The following is a 17,323-nucleotide window of genomic DNA, read 5'->3' on the forward strand; positions in this document are numbered from 1 at the left end:
AGAAATTAAATTTCTCAAATTCTTGTCAAGCTGGTGTTAGTTTTCCTAAGTCAGAAACACACTAATGGAACACATTCCTACTTGGACATTTGCCATTTTTCAAATGATGCTGTTGGTGAAAAAACCCTGTCAAAAGCTCAGTAACCTGCCTGCACATCAATATTTTTGACTGAGCCTCGGAGGGCAAACTCAGGCTCAGGGGCCTGCTTGGGAATGAGGGCAATTTGGAGAGAGCACAGGCCAGGCGCTTAGACACAGCTCTGTAACTGCAGTCTCTTCCCACATTGCTCTCCCTCTAAATTAATGTGCTTCCCTGAAACAAACCCCTCAGGTGACCTGGGTGCCACCAAAGAAGCTGTGGCATTGGAGTGACAAAGCCTATTGATCTGGTCCCATCCCTGTGACCAGAGCCACACTGTGAAGTTGGTGAGAAGGGGAGGAGCCAAGGTGGAGTGCGCATGCCCAGTGTCTCCTGACCAAATAGGGCAACATCCCAACATCTCCTGGACCTTGTGACTTTGGCTGGTGTTTACAGAGTGAAGCTGCTTTGGCATGTCCTGGTGGGCCGGGCAAGGCGGGTGGGAGGGATGGTGTGCTTTTTGTCTCCTCTGTTCCCTCTACTGGAGATTGTCACTCTGGGATTCTTTCAAATAACTGCTGAATCTTTGTGGATGGGAGGCTGGGGACAGGATGTCTTAAAGCCTTTCATCTTGACATTCCTGTTTAGAGCACCAGGGTGCATCTAGCCTGCACAGGTGCCTCTGTATTAGCCAGACTTGCTCCAAAGCCATACAAGAGAGCACTTGCCTCTGTCCCAAATCTCCTGTTTCCTTATGTGTAACCGGATTCAATCTTCCTGCCATTGTCATTCCCTCTTGCTGGCTTCATTTTGGGGATGGCAATACAATTACTAGTTAATTACCTGCGGGTCAGTGGGTAATTTACTTTTTCAACTGGCCTATGTTGCTTGGTGTTGCTTCAACTTTTATTACAGTTTAGTTATCAAGTTCTGCTCTCTGGTGTGAGCAAACACCTTTGTAAGCTGCATAAAGGCAGAGACTATATCTGTTTTATTTATGTTGTATCCCCAGCACCTAATACAATGCCTACCACGCAGAAGGGACTTAATAAGCAGTTTTAAGCAAGTGAACTACCAGGGTAGTGCTCAGACAACAATTATTTATGGGGCTGGTACCAGGAGCCAGGATACAGTGGGAATATACTGGCGAGAAAAACAGGCCCAGTGCTTGCTAACCTGGAGCTCATGGCTTAGCAGGGAAGACAAGTGTCAAGTGGGGAGGGAGAGCAGAGGCCTGAACCTGTCTACAGACCCCAGGTTAAGGGCCCGTGATGCCTGTAGAGCCTGGTTGCCCTCTTTCTTGGTAGAGCCCTCCCTGTGTGCCCGGCAGACCTGTGTCCTGCTATCAAGACATCCCATTCTGGTGTAGTATCCTCCTTGTTTGCAGGAGGGGCCTGTGCAGGGGCAGGGTTACCTGGGCATCCCTCTGGGCTCTGGGGTTCCATTTAGCCTCCTCTGGCCAATACATCTTTTTGGTTTTGGGAAAACTAAACCTCAATGTGACTGCTATGTGCAGACGAAGAGGAAGTTAGAGCAGAACTCAGTGCCCAGGGGCTGTGACATCACCATCCTGGGTGTCATGGGGTGCCACAGTGTGGCAGGCAGGAGAGGCATCCATCAGAAGGAGCAAAGGGTCCGTGCTGAGGTGGACAGCACAGAGCCTCCTGGTCAGCAGGGGCATGGCTGTCACAGTGCTGCGTACCAGCGCTTCCACCCCCGCTGGTTCCTGTGTGTGGGGGGGGTAGCCTTGGTCAGCTCAGCCAGTCTATGAGTCTCTCCCACCCTACCGAGTCTACACCCAAAGATGACGGGCATACCTCTGCTCAAGATATTTGCAAAAGGAAAGTATCTTAACTGCCTATTACTTTGGTGTCTTAAGGGAGAAAAGAATGTATTACCTTATATAATTATACAGAGCTACTCAGATTTTACAAAAATTCATACAGATCTCTAAGGTTGGGTCCAGAATCTCCTGAGCAAGTCAGTGGAGAAGAGCAAACCGTTTTTACCTAACTAGCAAGAGGGGTCCATGCTGTGTGTTTCCAAATGCCAGCTCATCTTCCATTTCCTGTGCACTCATCATGACTATTTCCTGGCCTCTCTTGGAGCCAGAATGAGGCCATATCATTGGGTTTGACATGGTAGGTGATGGGAGGTGACCATGCCTGGCCACACAACCTCTGTGTCATTGTCTTGGTTAGTTTTATGTGTCACCTTGACTGGGCCACAAGGCACCCAGATACTTGTTCGAGCATTATTCTGGGTGTGTCTGTGAGGGTATTTCTGGGTGAGATTGACATCTGAATCAGTAGATTGAGTAGAGCAGATCGCCCTCCCCAGTGAGGGTGGGCCTCATCCAATCTGTTGAAGACCTGGATAGAGAAATGAGCCTGGGTGAGAGGGAACCCTTCCTGTCTCACTGCGGAGCTGGGACATTGGTCTTTTTCTTGCTTTCAGATTGAAACTGAAACACTGGCTTCAACAGGAGCCAATGTTTTATTGGTTCCATAGAAGACATATACATCTTCTGTTGGTTTTATTTCTCTGGAGGATAACACAGTCATCATCCATGCTCTCCCCTCCCCGCCTTTGGAGGCTGTGTGGTCATGCATTTGATGAGAGTGAAGAACACGGTCTAGTCACTGTTGAGGGAGAGCTGCCTGACCCCATCAGACATGATGAGGATGGGAAACCAGTCTTTACTGTATTACACTACTGAGATTTTGGGATATCTATAGCAGCTGGTGTTAATTACATAACACACCCCCCTCAGGAGGGAAAGAAATACCAGTTAACGTATTTCCACTGAAGAAGTCATAAGGAAATGGGAAAGAAACTTTTGAGAAGCCAAGTCACCCAGGTCAGGAACCTTCTGAGAATGTTCTAACAAGAGTAGATCCAACTTTGGCTCCAATTCCCAGAACACCCTGTGTACACCTCCTTCACCCCACAGCTGTATCTGTTGCTACAGTGTCCAAACTGCTGGCCTGAGGGAGCAAGGGCTGGGGGTAGGGGGTGTCTCAGATGGGCTGGCAGAGAACGTGTAAACAAATTACACAGTACAATAAGCATTATGGATAGAAAGAACAAGATGAGAGAACACCAAGAGAGTAGCAGGGGAGGGCTATGAAGATGTGTGTGTGTGTGAGGTGGTGGTGGTGGTGGCGGTGGTGGGGGAAGCCTCTTTGAGTAAGGAATATTTAAATGAAGATCTTTAAAATGAGAAGAAACCAGCCAAGACAAGAATGGGAGCAAGGATATTCTAGTTAGAGAAAACAGCCCATACAAAAACCTTGAGGCAGGGTGGCGGCTTCGAGTGCTCTGGGAGCTGAAACAGACCGGTGCGGCTGAAACACAGGGCACAAGGCAAGGGCATGTGGCACAGATGCGGTCAGGGGCAGGAAATAGCCAGTTGGAGTGGGCAGAGCAAGGTAAGGACTGATGACTTTAATTTAAGGGAATGAAAAGTGATCAGAAGGATTTCTTTTTTTTTTAGGAGTCTCGCTCTGTCACCCAGGCTGGAGTGCAGCGGTGCGATCTCGGCTCACAATCAGGATTTTAAGTCCATCAGGGATGTGACATGATTTGCATGCTGAAGGACGCTGTGGCTGTTGTGTGAATAACGGACTGGTGGGAGAGACGAAAAAAATGCAGGGGGACCATTTAGGAGGCCAAGGTGGTGGTTCAGGAGAGAGACGGGTGGTGACTGTGGAGATGAAGAGGAAGGGACAGGGCTGGGAAATAGTTTGTATGGGGTGGGGAGAAAAGAGAGTGTCAGGAATGACTCCCGTGTTCCTGACTTGATCCTCTTGCATAATATGGTGTGATTTCCTGTGATGAAGCAGGCTGGGAGGGGAGGTCCAGGGACCCCACACAACCTTGAGGTCCCATCTTTGTCTTGATGATAACCCCCTAACCCTCCCAAGGCATTTGATTTGAAATGTAATTTGGGATCACTTTCTTGGCCTCCTCCAGTGAATGTGATTTGACGATGATTTCTAAACTGTGGCATTCTTGTTATTAAAAACCCTCCTCTAAGGAAGCAGAATAGATGCAAGTCTTTATCATCCGGGTCCCTGTCCTCCCAAGTTTCCTGGGGTTGGACTGTGTACGGCGGGCCGCTCCAGCAGCAGGAGGCAGACACAGAGCCTCCCCTACTGCATCCCTTCACCATTTCCACCCCACAGCACAGGCTGTGCCCTCTCCAAATGGGGGACTGTGCTTCACATGCAGGAAGGGGAGAAGCTACTGCGTCCTGAAAGAACATGAATAAATATAACTTGTTTTCTGTTTAATTATCCAGTCTCCTGAGAACGCTCAGTCATGGCTGTGTTTTGTAAACAGGCATCTGCAGACCATTTTGAACAGTTTACATCAGTGTATTTGTTTTCGATTCCAATTTCCCGAGTGTGCCATGGTGCTGATGAACTCCTGATGAGGGGTTCCTGTGCCAGCTATCAGCTCTGCTGCTCCCAGGGACCACGGGGCTCCTGCTGCCTTCTTTTTGTAAAGGAAACATTGCTCACAGCCTCCTAGCCCCTCTCTACGCATGGCTCCCAGGGACCTCCGTCCTCTACCTCCTGGTCCAGGAGGAGCCGTGATCAGACTCTGCTCCTCACTATGGGAGACTCCTGGTATCCTGGTTTCAGGGCTCACCTGAGAAGCTCTTACAGCTTGTTTGCTGAATATTTAGTAACCTGGGTAGGGAGTTCAGCTGAGCCCAATTGTTGGAAGGGCAGGGGCACTGGCCCCTGATGGCCTGGTTTAGACTTTGGCAGAGGGGTTCAGGAGCGGGGTTTGGAAAAGCCTCATCCCTCTCCAACTGATGACACTGCGGGCACGAGCAGAAAGCGGAGACGTGGAGTAAGGAAGCCCTCTGAGTGCAGTGGTAAGAAAGGAGGCTGGAGATGTTGGGAGGGCTGGCGGGGCCTGTGGTCTGGTGAGGAGTCTGTGTTTGATTTTCTTACAAGCTGTTGTAGGATTCTATGCAGGATACTAAAATGGTCTGATTTACACCTTTAAAGACCATCTGTGTATTGGTTGAGATGGTCTTCAGCTGCATTAACAGAAAATCCTGACTGGAAATGGGGCTGGCTAATTTGGAAATTCAACTATCTCCATCACGAGAAGGCCCCAGTGCATGTTTTCTGGGCAGGTGAATTCCATGGTCCCAGAATGTGACCAAAGCCTCAGGCTCTCTCTTTTCTGCCCTGCAGTCCTCAGTACGCTGCCTTGATGCCCGTCGGGGTTACTGGGAGGCCTACAAACAGGTGGAGGCATCACAGGTAGGTACACATCTGGTGGAGAGGATGTGAGTTTTAAGAACTATAAACAAAAATAAAATCCTAAGATACCCACCAAATGAATGGACCCCCTCTTAGCCAAGAGGACCCCAGAAAACTCTTAAAAACTGAGTTCCCAGCCATGAAGGCAACAAAGGTTGGACATGCCTTGTTATATCCACTCTGTTTTGCAGTTTAGACACAACAATGGACCAGCATTCATGTTAAAACAGAGCTCATGAGAGTGACAGGCCAGGCGCGGTGCTCATGCCTGGAATCCCAGCACTTTGGGAGGCTGAGGTGGGTGGATCATTGAGGTCAGGAGTTTGAGACCAGCCTGGCCAACATGGTGAAACTCCGTCTCTACTAAAAATACAAAAATTAGCTGGACGTGGTAGCACGTACCTGTAATCCTAGCACTTTGGGAGGCTGAGGCAGGCAGATCACTTGAGCTCAGGAGTTCAAGGCCTGCCTGGGCAGCATGACGAAACTCCACCTCTACAAAAAATACAAATAATTAGCTGGGCATGGTGGTGAGTGCCTGTAGTCCCAGACTACTCAGGAGGCTGAGGTGGGAGGATCGCTTGAGCCCAGAAGGTGCAGGTTGTAGTGAGCTGAGATTGCGCCACTGGACTCCAACCTGGGCAACAGCAGAGTGAGATCCAGTCTCAAAAAAGAAAACAAAAAAAACCAAAAAAAACCAAACAAAACCCAGTGCCAGAACAGACTCTTTGTGGTAATAAAATACCAAATTATAAATGGGACACAAAGCCATGCCAGGCAAGGGTTAAGTCTCGCACCCCTATGCTTGAATAAACTGCGCTCTACCTGCCACGAGGCTTTTCCTTTCCTCCAGTGGCTAAACAAGCTCTGGCCTTGAGATAAGCAATGCTGGAACAACTGCAGCTCCCCTGGAGGCCGACTCACTGCCCCAGCCCCTGTTCCGCAAGTCACAACTACAGCTTCGACTGGACAAGAGACTGATTTCAGTGACCTTCTCCTGATAAGAAGACCACTGCCCCTGGACTGATCCTGGCTGGTTTACACAGGCTGCACACTTGAGTGCCTTCACATCCTGAAAAGACCCTTTCACCTATGGAGCCTAACTGTAATAGAGTTAAATGTTAATTTTCCACCCCAAAGTGAAAATGGGTCATATGTTACATGCATGTTTGTACATACATACACATGCACCAGGACCACCTTCCTAAATATCCACAGCTCCTCCCGTAACCTGTAGAATATGTCTACTTGGCCAACCACATTCAGCATAAAGCTCCAACCCCAACCCCTTCTTCTAAACGCCTGTCTCTGGTCTTTTCTGCACTGCCCAGCCCGCGGGATGGCCACCTTGCAGGCTGTAATCCTTTATAAGAAAGAAAGTCTCCTTTTCTAAATTGACACTTGTGTGATTTTTTTTTTTAAGTTCACAAAACAAAGAAACTTCTCCCAAAACTTCCCAGCCGACTTCCCCTCAGGTTCATTGGCCAGATCTGTGCCACATCACTCCTAAACAACTGTGGCAAAACCACCCTGACTGGCACCAGGACGTTGGTGGCTGTGGGGGGAGGTGGGCAAACAGGTTCTGTCAGGAGGGAGGGAGGGGTGAGGGTGTTGGACAGCACTCTATTGGTTTGGGTGTTGGGGGGTGGATGATAGAGGAGGCTGCCACCCAGGCATGGCGCTCCGGACCGAGCATGGCTCTGAGAGCAGGTGCTGGGGGCGGACTGATCGGGCCACCTGCTGGAAGAGGGGCCAACAGGCTTGACTGGATGGGGAGATTGAGGGAAAGGGAGGAATCCAGAATGAACACTGGGTTTTTGGCCTGAAAAACTGTGTGGGTGATGGTTCCATTTGCTGAAAGACTGAGGGTTAGGATAGACATTTCAGCTGAGATGCAGGGTTCTGTCTTTAACCATGGGAGGTGGGCTGAGGGGGTAATCAGTTGGATATGGGAGTTTGGGGCTCAGGAGACTGGCCTAGGCTAGGCATGCAACCTTGAAATTCATTGATGCATAAGTAATACTTAGAAACACAGGATCACATGAGATCCCTGGGGAGAGAGTGTGGAGTGAGGAGAGATCTAAGGGTGCAGTTTCTGGGACCTCCAGTGTTTAGAGGTGAGCGGATGGGCAGGGGCCAGTGAGGAGGGTAGGGCTGCAGAAGGAAGGGCCAAGGAGGGTGTGGGTCACTTGTGCCCAGTGTGGCCGAGAGCTCCAGGTGGATGAGGAGTGAGATTTGGCCATGCGCTTGGCAACACAGAGGTCATTTGGGGCCTCTCATGTTTCATTAAAGCCCTGGGGAGTGAAGCCATCTTTGGAATGGGTTGGACAGAGAACGGGAGGTGAGAAGGTGAAGAGGCATTCTTTAGAAGGGTTTTGTCATGACGCAGAGCAGAGAAACGGGATGGTAGACAGAAGGTCAAGGAGAGTGGGTTGTTACGTTTTTAAGGTGTTGTGTTTGTATGCTAGTGGGAGTGATCGGATAGCGAGGGAGAATTTCAGAAGAAAAGTCTCTGAGTGGGTGAGGCAGGGGCATGGAGCCTGAGTGGTGGCCCAGCCTCTGATGGGGCAGAGACCTTGTGCAGTGTGATAGAAGGTGGGCAGAGCCTGGAGTATAATGGGGATGTGGGAAACTGGACCCAATGGTGGAAAGATTGGGTAAAACCCATTTGGTATACATTAGTGCTTCTCAACACAAAGCAAGTTTTCTCAAGAGACATTTGGTAAAGACTGGAGGTATTTTTGGTTGTCGCAACTTGGGGGAGGGGGTGGTTTCTTACTGGCATCTGGTGGACACAGCCTGAGGATGCTGTGGAACAGCCCAAAATGCACAGAACAGTCTCCATGACAAAGAATTAAACGGCTCCAAATATCAATAGTGGCACTGTTGAGAACTGTGCTATATATTAATAACCACAATGCTAGCAAGGAAAATGTGGCTTGCACACCCTTAAAATAAATACTTATCTTTCGTGTGTTGGGAGTGGCTGCCCACCCACTGCCCTGCCCTAGGCAGGGGAGATCGCCTGTGTGGATACGTCCCTGTCCTAACTCACCCATGTCTTGGTGGTTACACTCTGAGGAGGCCGCCTGTCATTCCTCATCTGAGCTGGACAAGGCCAAACCTTGCCCAGGGGTGTGGCTATCAACTCTCCCGCAGACACCAGGCTTGGCTGGCCCACCTGCCGCTCCTGGTGGTGGCGGGTCTCAGTGCAGGCAGCTGACTGGGAGGGAGACTCAGAAGAGTGGGTGTCACCACCGTTATCACTGTGACATAAAACCAATTCCTTTGCCTTTGCCAAAACCTTTTCTGTGTTAGGCAGAGGCGTGGCAGCAAAGTTTTAAAGTACTGGGATGTGAGAAATCTCTTTCCCTTATATGGGACGTTTCTCTCTCTCTTCGTCTTGAGTAGGTTCTTTAAATTATCTTTCAGTGAGAACCCTATCATGCCATGTATGCTTTGTCCAAGGACAGGTCTTGGTAAGAAAAATGCCTCCTGTTTCCTCTCCAAAGACTCCTCCGCCATCTGTCAGTTTGGAAATCTCCACATCTTGACCCATGGCAAATTGCTTCTCAGCAGCCCTGATGTGGCACTTGCTTTAGGAGGCACAGGCAGAGGCTGCCAGCTGGCTGAGTGAACGGTCCATTTTAGGGATGAATGAACCAAAATCTCATCTACTCTCCCCATCTTAAAAATTACAGCCAGGTACCCTCCCACTCCTCTGAAGCCACACTTTTCTCTTCATCCCTTCTGTGCTGCTTCCAGTAGGGACCTCAGCATTTGGTGGCAGGAGGTGGCCTCTTCCCTGGGAATGCTGACCATGGGGTGAGCCTGTGTGGCACCACCTCCTAGGCCCCTTCCCCCACATTGTCTCGGAGGGAGCGGGCTCCTCTGCCTGGCACTGAAGGCCTGCTAGCACCTGGTTTCCAGCCTCATCTCCCACAACTCACACTGAGCTAGACACAAGTGGAACTGCCAGCCACTCTCCAAATGTCCTGGGCCTTCCCCCATCGCTGGCCACCAGGGAGGGCACCACCTCACAGAGGAGCTCAGAACTATGCAAATACGCCCAGGTCGTCTCAACTCAAACTGGGCAGCCGAAAGTCAGTGTGAAAGTTCCAGGCTTTAGTGACACCTCTGCCCTGCCCTTACCCCACCCTGCCTCTGGAGGTGGCACAGGTGTGGTGACTGCCCTGCATCCAGTGAGGATGCCTGTCTGGGGCCGCTGGGGCAGGGGTGGAGCAGGACACAAACCCACAAAAATAAATTTCAATGATCACAAAGGTAGGGGTGAAACTAAATGTTTGAAAAAGCATCTTTTGACAATTTGCCATGTGGTGGGCTGGATTTTGGAGAATTGGCCTGTACTCTGAATGCAGGGGAGTCACTCCCCCTCCCACTAGGGACCCACAGGCTGGTAGATGCTCCACAGGTTGCCCCTCCCCCAGCATCCCTGCAGGGCTGGTCATCCTGGACCTGATGCCACTGACAGGCCTGTCCATGTGGGGATGTGAAAGCGGAGGTCCAGAGAGGTACTGTGGCAGGACCAGTGCCCCGGGGGGGATTCCAGCTCACTTTTTTCTTCTTAGGACCCCATTTCAATGCACTCGGGTTGGAGGGAGAGGGGGACAATGATAAATTCAAGGAAAAAAATCTGGATCTCATCCTCACATAGCTAACAAGTTAGTGAAAGGTGATTTAAGACTTAGACATGGTGCCTCTGCTCATTCTCCCACAACCCACCCAGCCAGGCTAGGGAGGGGGCAGGGGAAGCCCCCAGGAATAAGTGCTGTCGCGACTGTCCCTTGCCCCATTTATACTCCCCGGCAACAGAAGACTGATTTCTCTTGATCTCGTGTGGTTTGTTTGTGGTTGTGGTGCTGATGATTTCACTGTTAGAACTGAACAGGCTCACACAGGCAGGGCCACTGCAGGGGTCCCAGTGCCCTGGGTGGAGGGGCCACACGCACAGCCTGAGCAGAAGTCTGCATCCTAACAAATAGCTCCTGCATCATGAGGTCTACAGCCCATGTTGGGCTCAGTTTCTCTTTTGCACATTGTAAAAACTGGATCACATTCAGGTTCAAAAGCCTCAGAAGTGTTTGGGATAAAACCATCCTCTGGGTTCTTGGGAGGCGAGACTGTGGCTCCTTTATAAACATGAATCACATAAAGAAACCACACAGATACCCCATGGCTAGCACTGCCCTGCTCCCTCCTTCTCTATCCCTGGAAACCCCAGTTTCACCCATGTACCCTGCTTTGTGCTGACATCTGGCTGCCAGGAGTGCCCTTACGAGGTGGTCCTTTCAGCCCACCCGTAACCCCAACTGTGCCAAGAGGGCCCCTCTCAGTCTCACCTCCCCTTCTCCACTCTGGCCCATCAAGAAGGAAAGGGTTCTGAGAAACTCACTCGTGCTCAGGAAAGATCAACTGACGGCAACCAGGTGTGTTCCCCTCCCAGGTCCCGGCTGTTTTTGGTCTCCCCCAACCTCTCCAGGTCCACCTGAGCCTTCATCTGCAGAGGTCTTGAGAAGGCTAGGGTGGTCCATCAGTCCGTTCTTGCATTGCTATAAAGAAATATCTAAGGCTGGGTAATATATAAAGAAAAAAGGCTTAATTGGCTCACGGTTCTGCAGGCTATACAAGCATAGCACCAGCATCGTCTTGGCTTCTGATGAGGCCTCAGCAAGCTTATGTTCGTGGGGAAGGTGAAGAGAGAGTGAGAGCAAGACAGAGAGGAGGAAGAGCCAGTCTCCTTTCAACAACCAGCTCTCCCGTGAACTGAGAACTCACTTATCACCAAGGGGATAGTGCTTGGCCATTCATGAGGGGTCCGCCCCCATGACTCAGTCACCTCCCACCCGGCCCCACCTCCAACACTGGGCATCTCATTTCAACATGAGATTTGGAGGGGACAAGCATCCAAACTATCTGGGGTGGGAAAATGATCCTGACACCAGGAAGCCTCCACTTGCCCTCAGCTCCACAGATGCTGCACAGCACGGCCTGTCTGCAGCCCAGGGGCCAGCCCAGCAGTCCCCATAAAGCCCCGGGAGCCATCGGTGGCCACTGGCTCCTTCTGCTAAATCCGGGGTGCTTCAGGAGGGCAGAGTTACTGTTTCAGATCCCAACATGGCCCTCTTGGGGAAAACAAATACGGCGTGATTGGAAAGCAGTCACCAGTGTGAAATGTATCCATCCACGCAGCTGCTCACCATACCCTGGAGATGAGTTTCTGCTGGGAGCCATCCCCGGGTGGCCTCTGAGAAAAGCCACAGCAGTCTGACCCCTGGCATTCCCAGCTGGGCCAGCCTAGCTCTGTTGGACCTTGTCCTCTATGTCCACAGGACATCCACCCTGGGTGACTTGTCCCATCCCTCCCTTATCTCCCCTGCCAGTTCCACTTTCCCAGGCTCAGCCTCATCATCCTTCCCATCCCTCCTTCATCTCCCCAACCAGTTCCGCCTTCCCAGACCCAGCCTCATCATCCTTTCTGGCTCCTTCAGGTCCTGCCCTCCAGTCCTTGAGTCTGAGCACCTTCTGCTTCCCAAGCCTTTCAGCTTGGCCTCTCCTCCACTCCCATAGCCACAGGCAGAGGCTCTCCAAAGGGCTCCTGCTTGCAGGCCATGTCCTGGACATGCACCCTGACACCTGGGACAGCCTGGAGACCTCAAGTGTGAGCTGGCTTAGCACCTTCTTGAGTCTTCCCTGGCAGCCCCTCACTCACACCTTCCTCTCGCACCTCGTGTTAGGATCACAGCCTATCAGGGTGCCCTGAGCTGGGTTTTGTGCCATGTTCTGTGGAGGCCAGGTAAATGGGAGGCATGGGGAGGCATCAGCTGAGAAAGCAGCACCTGGTGGGGCACACAGGGCGGGGTGAGGGGTAGGTGTGGTTGAGTGGCAGGAACGATCTCTGCCTGGCTTCCACACCTCCTCAGTGCCTTGCACGGGGCCTGGTGCTCAGCCAACCCCAACAGACATTAGCTGAGTGAAGGAGCCATGCTTGCCAACTGGAGAGGAGGAGGAAAACGGGTACTGTATGCACTGAAGGGCAAAGGAAGGCTGAGGAGCAGTGAGGGTCTCAAGATGCTTGGGCCATGGCAGGCAGCAGGGAGAGGGGCAGGGGTCCTGGCACCCTGGTTTTCCACGCCCCACAGCAGGCACCTCACACCCCCAGTCATGAGGTACACTTGTGGGTGAGGGGAAGGCCTCAGGGGCTACACAGATGACACACGGGGGCTGCACTGAGCTCAGCTGATGCACCGGGCATGCTGCCCAGCACCGAGGTAGGGGCCCTCTCCCAGGGGCCTCATTTTGCTGTGCTGAGCGGTTGGGACTTCACAGCCTACCACCTACATGATGGGGGATTGTCGAATGGCTCCAACCAAAATGTACTCTCCCTAGAGGCTGGTGGCAGCCCTACACGTCCTGGTCATCTTGTCCCCACCCAGGCCCACAATGGAGTGCCTGAGCCCTCGCTAAGCGTGAGCGCACCATGACTACACAGCTGGCAGCCCCGAATCCCACCGCCTGAGCCCGAGCACTCCCATGATTCCCTCTCTGGACACCGTGAGCCCAGCCAGCACTGGCCAGACAGCTCTGTGCATGCAGAGAGCAGAGCCCAGGTGTGGGGGCCCCTGTGGGCAAACCCAGGGTACACAGACCACAGCACGCACACCCAACATGGCTGCTGACTATTTTCAAGGTCCTGACCTTGGGAGCTGAAAATGAGTTTCCTTTCTCCTGGCAGCTTCTACGGACGGATTAGGAAGTTGTGGGCAGAACAGCTTTGTGCTGTCCTGAAACAACACTCTGGTTTAATGAGCTCCCTGTACATGCAGGGCAGTTGTCAGTGAAATCTGCCTATTAAAATGCATGTGGTTCGGAAGGAGGCTTGGCTCTCTCCCGGCTGAGGCCAAGGCTATGCCCGGCTCCTGCCTCTCCACCCTTCCCCAGGGCTGCTGTCCCCATGGGCTCGGAGAGAAGGCGTGAGCCAGGAATGCTGTGGAGCAAATCGCTGCATTTCAGCAGAACCTGGGCTTCGGGATGCCTCTGTCCCTCTGTGAGAGGCAGGTGAGGCAGCTGCCTAGATCTGCCCAGTCCCTCACTGACTAAGGAGTGGGGGAGTCCGTGGCAGCAGATGGTAAAGGACACCTGTGTCTCCACACCTGTCCTCTGCTTGCCTGGTGTCCTGGGAGCTGGGAAAGCTGGATCAGGCCTAGGACCCCCTCTTGGTCAGCCTGCAGCAGCTGAAGCAGCCTCTGCTGCCCTGCTCAGAGGGAAGCCTGGGCAGTGGAGGTCTGGAGCAGTGACCACAGCTTCCCCTTTGTCCCTGGCTCCTCACTCGGTGTCCTCAGCTTTGGGAGGGTCCTGATGTTTCTGGATCGCCCCCATGGGAACCAGAAAGGGATGCGTGTGCTGCTGCCCCCAGTGCCTTCTGAGAGCACAGAGGTCCCCAAAATCACACAGGTGGAGAGTCTGGCCTGCCAGCTGGGCAGGGTGGGCTCCTGTGCTGTGTCTCCACACCTGGAGTCTTCCTGATCCCATGTCTCAGAACCACTTTTCCCAGGAGGAAGAACAGTAGTAGGAAAAACTGGGTGATGTTGATTCAACAGGTTCTGGGGATAGGGGAAGAAAAGGGAGGAGATGGGGTCTGGGAGGAGGAGGTGCAGGATTCTGGTGGGGGGTGGTGAGGAGGCGGGCACGGGACACATCCAGCACCTGCCACCTGAAAGCTGCAGACTGTGTTTTCATGGCGCTGTGAGGGCCTCTCCCTGAGCCCTGGCTTAGGAAGGCCCCGACACCTATGAGAGGGCCTGGGGCTGGGGTTAAACAGGCAGGGGCAATAAAGACAACCCATTTTTCACAAAGCACACTCGTATCCACAGCTGCATAAGCCCCACAAGGAGGCTGGGTGAGGAGCATCTGCCCATCTCACAGATGAAGAGGCTGAGGCTGAATAAGGTGAAGCAATTTGCCCCAGGTCTCAAGTGGATCCTCTCCCCTGATGCCCAGGCTGATCAGAGCAAGCGAAGCACCATGGCCACAGTGGTCCTGCAGTGCCCTTGCTAAAGCGGGGACTTGGTGTTGCTCTCCTGCCAGTGGATGCCCGAGTCCATCACTGAAGATTTGTTTCAGAAACTGAGACACACCTGGGAAGGAACCACCTGCCATGCTGTCAGTCATTAACACACAGGCAGAAGAGACTGCTAGATAGGTTCCAAATCGGGGAAGTGTGGTTTGCTTGGGGCAGAGGTCAGGCTCCAGAGAACAGGAAGAAGGTCATGAGACACAGGAGGCAAACTCTCCCGACCTCCACATTTCACTGGCTTGGCTGGGGCAAGAAGGGCTGTGTTTAGAAGGCGCGTGAACCACACATTCAGGCTGGGCAGAAATGAACAGTATCACTGAGGAGCTGTGTCTGCCACTGACTCTGGAGGAATTTGCTTTCACTAGCATCAGCCATCTAACCGAAATTTTACCTTAAAAAATGCCAAAACTAATGGGCTCAAATAAAGTGTTAGCTATTATGTAGTAGTTTCTAAAAAACCCAGCTGGTCACACCTCAAGCTTTTAAAGGGAGTTCACTTGGAAAACCTAGGTGCCAGAGACATCACGTAATCAGAACAGAACTGATAAACCCACTCACTAGGCTTTAGCATGAGCACTCTTTTCACCAAAAGTGGAGGCTGGATTCCCCTCCCTGGGAGCTTCCTCTGTTGTCGCCCAAGCTCCCAGATCATCAGGTTACAGCACAGAACACTTTGGGTCTGGTCAACTTTGGTCTGTGCCTTCTCACACCACATGATGGAGAATTTTATGCTGACTCCCAGGGCTCCAACGCCCCCTGACCTGTGTGCTGTCCCCTACTTTGAGTGAGACAAGTCACTACCCCCCTACATGGGCGCTGTTTGAAAAGTTGGGCTAATGTGCATTTGAGTTCCCGGGTGACTGTGGAGTCCTGCGGAGCTCTGAGGCCTTTGCAGGTCAAATGGGAGGTGGTGGAGGCCCGGCTCATTTGTCTTGGTAGCCCGGCTTCCGCAGGAACACATTCTAAGTGCAAACCTCAGCTGCCTTCCTGCTCATCCCGTGACAGGGAGGAGGGAGTGGCTTGTTTCATTTTTCCTAACTTCGGAAACAATAAGACATTTTTCCTAACTTCGGAAACAATAAGACATGGAGATAAGAGCCGGTCACTTTTGGAAGAGTTGCCAGGCACCTGCAAAATCAGGCCCCTCAGGAAGCCTCTAGTGAAGGTATCCAATGGTATACTTGCACAGATGTGCAAAGATATCTGTGACCAATGATGCCAATTGCAATATTATCTAGTGAAAAACTAAGAACAACCTGAATATCCATCATCAGGGGATTGGTTATTATGTTTTGGTTTCAAATAGAATTTGAAAGAGCCAGGCAAATCTATTTGTACTGACCTGAAATGGTTTTAAATGAGAAAAGCAAGTTGCAAAACAATGTGTGGAGTCTGATTCCAGGTCACAAAAATACCTGTGTGGTGTTTGTACATGCAGGAAAGAAAGCCTGCGTGGGTCCAAGCAAATTGCCAATGGAATTTATCCATGGGGCGTGAGATGGGGGATAAGACAGCAGTGGGATTTGGGAGGGATTATCTTTCAACTTCTTATGTGCAGTAGTGTACAATTAGCATGTATTACTTTGAAACAAAATATATTCCAAAAGAAAGAAAGCCCTGAGGAACATCCCTGTCTCAGGGTCTAACGACAGCCACGCAGAGGCAGCTGGACTTGAAGGATATGTTCTTAGGAACTCATGCTCACTTGGGTTCTGGGGTTTTTCAATCAGCCCAATGCTCTGGCCCAAGCCCTCAATAGAGGTGGTCCTTTGCCTGCTCCATGTAAGGGGTGCTGGAACTGTTAATCCCATTTGCCTTTGAGCTCACTTTGGTTGGGGTCTGGAAAGTTCTACCAGGCACATCGATGTGTCCTCTCTCATCTCACTGGGTTGCTGACTGCAGACTTCACTGCAGCTCGGACCCTTATGAATATGGGTTTGGTGAACACTGTGCTTGTAAAGCTTAGAGAGGAGGTCTCGAATTTGACGGCATCTGTTGCTGCCTACCCAGTTCCGATGGAAGCCTCCATGCCCACACACCTGCTCTGCTTCTCTCTCTCCTTTCCTCTCCAGTTTCTTTAATTCAGGTCAACCTTACCTGGTAGCCTCTAACTCAATAAAGTATGTGTGCCTACCATGGCCCTTCCTGCAGGGTTCCACTTCATTATCTCCATAATCCAACCTGGGACTGGGGAAGAAGAGCACAGCCACTCTCCAAGTGATTTAACGGGATGCTTTAATGATGTATTGAAAATGAACATTGACCCCAGGTAAGAGGTGCTAAACTGATACTTTAAAAGCACACCGTCCATTTCACTCTGATGGACTCTCCTCCTTAAATCACCGTGGTGTCATTTTTACGATGCAGATCTAGCTATTGAGGCTACAGGACTGTGAAATGTCATATAAAAAAGCCAATAAGAAAAAAATAAAATTAAGTTGCGGGGAGCGTGCATTAGCATTTCAAAAATGTTCTGTTGCATTATGCTATTATTCTCTCTCTGTCAAGGGGCACTGGGATCCTGTCCTCCCCATAAAGAGACTGTGCCACAGAATGTATTAGCGCTCCATTCCTGAAACGGCGTGGCAGCTGAAGGGCATAGTTACAATAATGGCAAAATATATTCTGGACTAAATTTGATAGGACATGGGGGCAGTCCGCCTCCTCTGATGACAAAGTCCTGATTGTTTCTCTCCTTGTTGGCTCAGTCCTGCGGCTTTCAAAGTTTTGACAAATGAATGTTTTCAGCATTTCTGCCCTGCAGGAAAGTGAGGAATGAGAGCTGCTGAGGTGAGGGTCTGACTCTTGCATCTCAGATGACAATGCGGGGGCTAGGATTTTGTAAAGGGCAGGTCACCCCCACTC

General features: G+C 51.4%; 1 protein-coding gene and 1 long non-coding RNA gene across 5 annotated transcripts in view; one reads left to right on the forward strand and one right to left on the reverse strand.

The window, feature by feature from the left end:
* The window catches only part of FSTL4 (follistatin like 4), a 412,351-nt gene that overhangs the window by 59,230 nt on the left and 335,798 nt on the right, over window positions 1–17,323 (reverse strand). The gene's annotated exons all lie outside the window — the stretch shown is intronic.
* LOC141407065 (uncharacterized) lies at window positions 5,294–6,503 on the forward strand. Its single transcript, XR_012414072.1, has 2 exons — window positions 5,294–5,364; window positions 6,218–6,503. It is a non-coding gene; the product is annotated as an uncharacterized lncRNA (long non-coding RNA).

Source organism: Macaca fascicularis, chromosome 6 (genome assembly GCF_037993035.2).
Source record: "Macaca fascicularis isolate 582-1 chromosome 6, T2T-MFA8v1.1".
NCBI classification, from domain to species: Eukaryota; Metazoa; Chordata; class Mammalia; order Primates; family Cercopithecidae; genus Macaca; species Macaca fascicularis.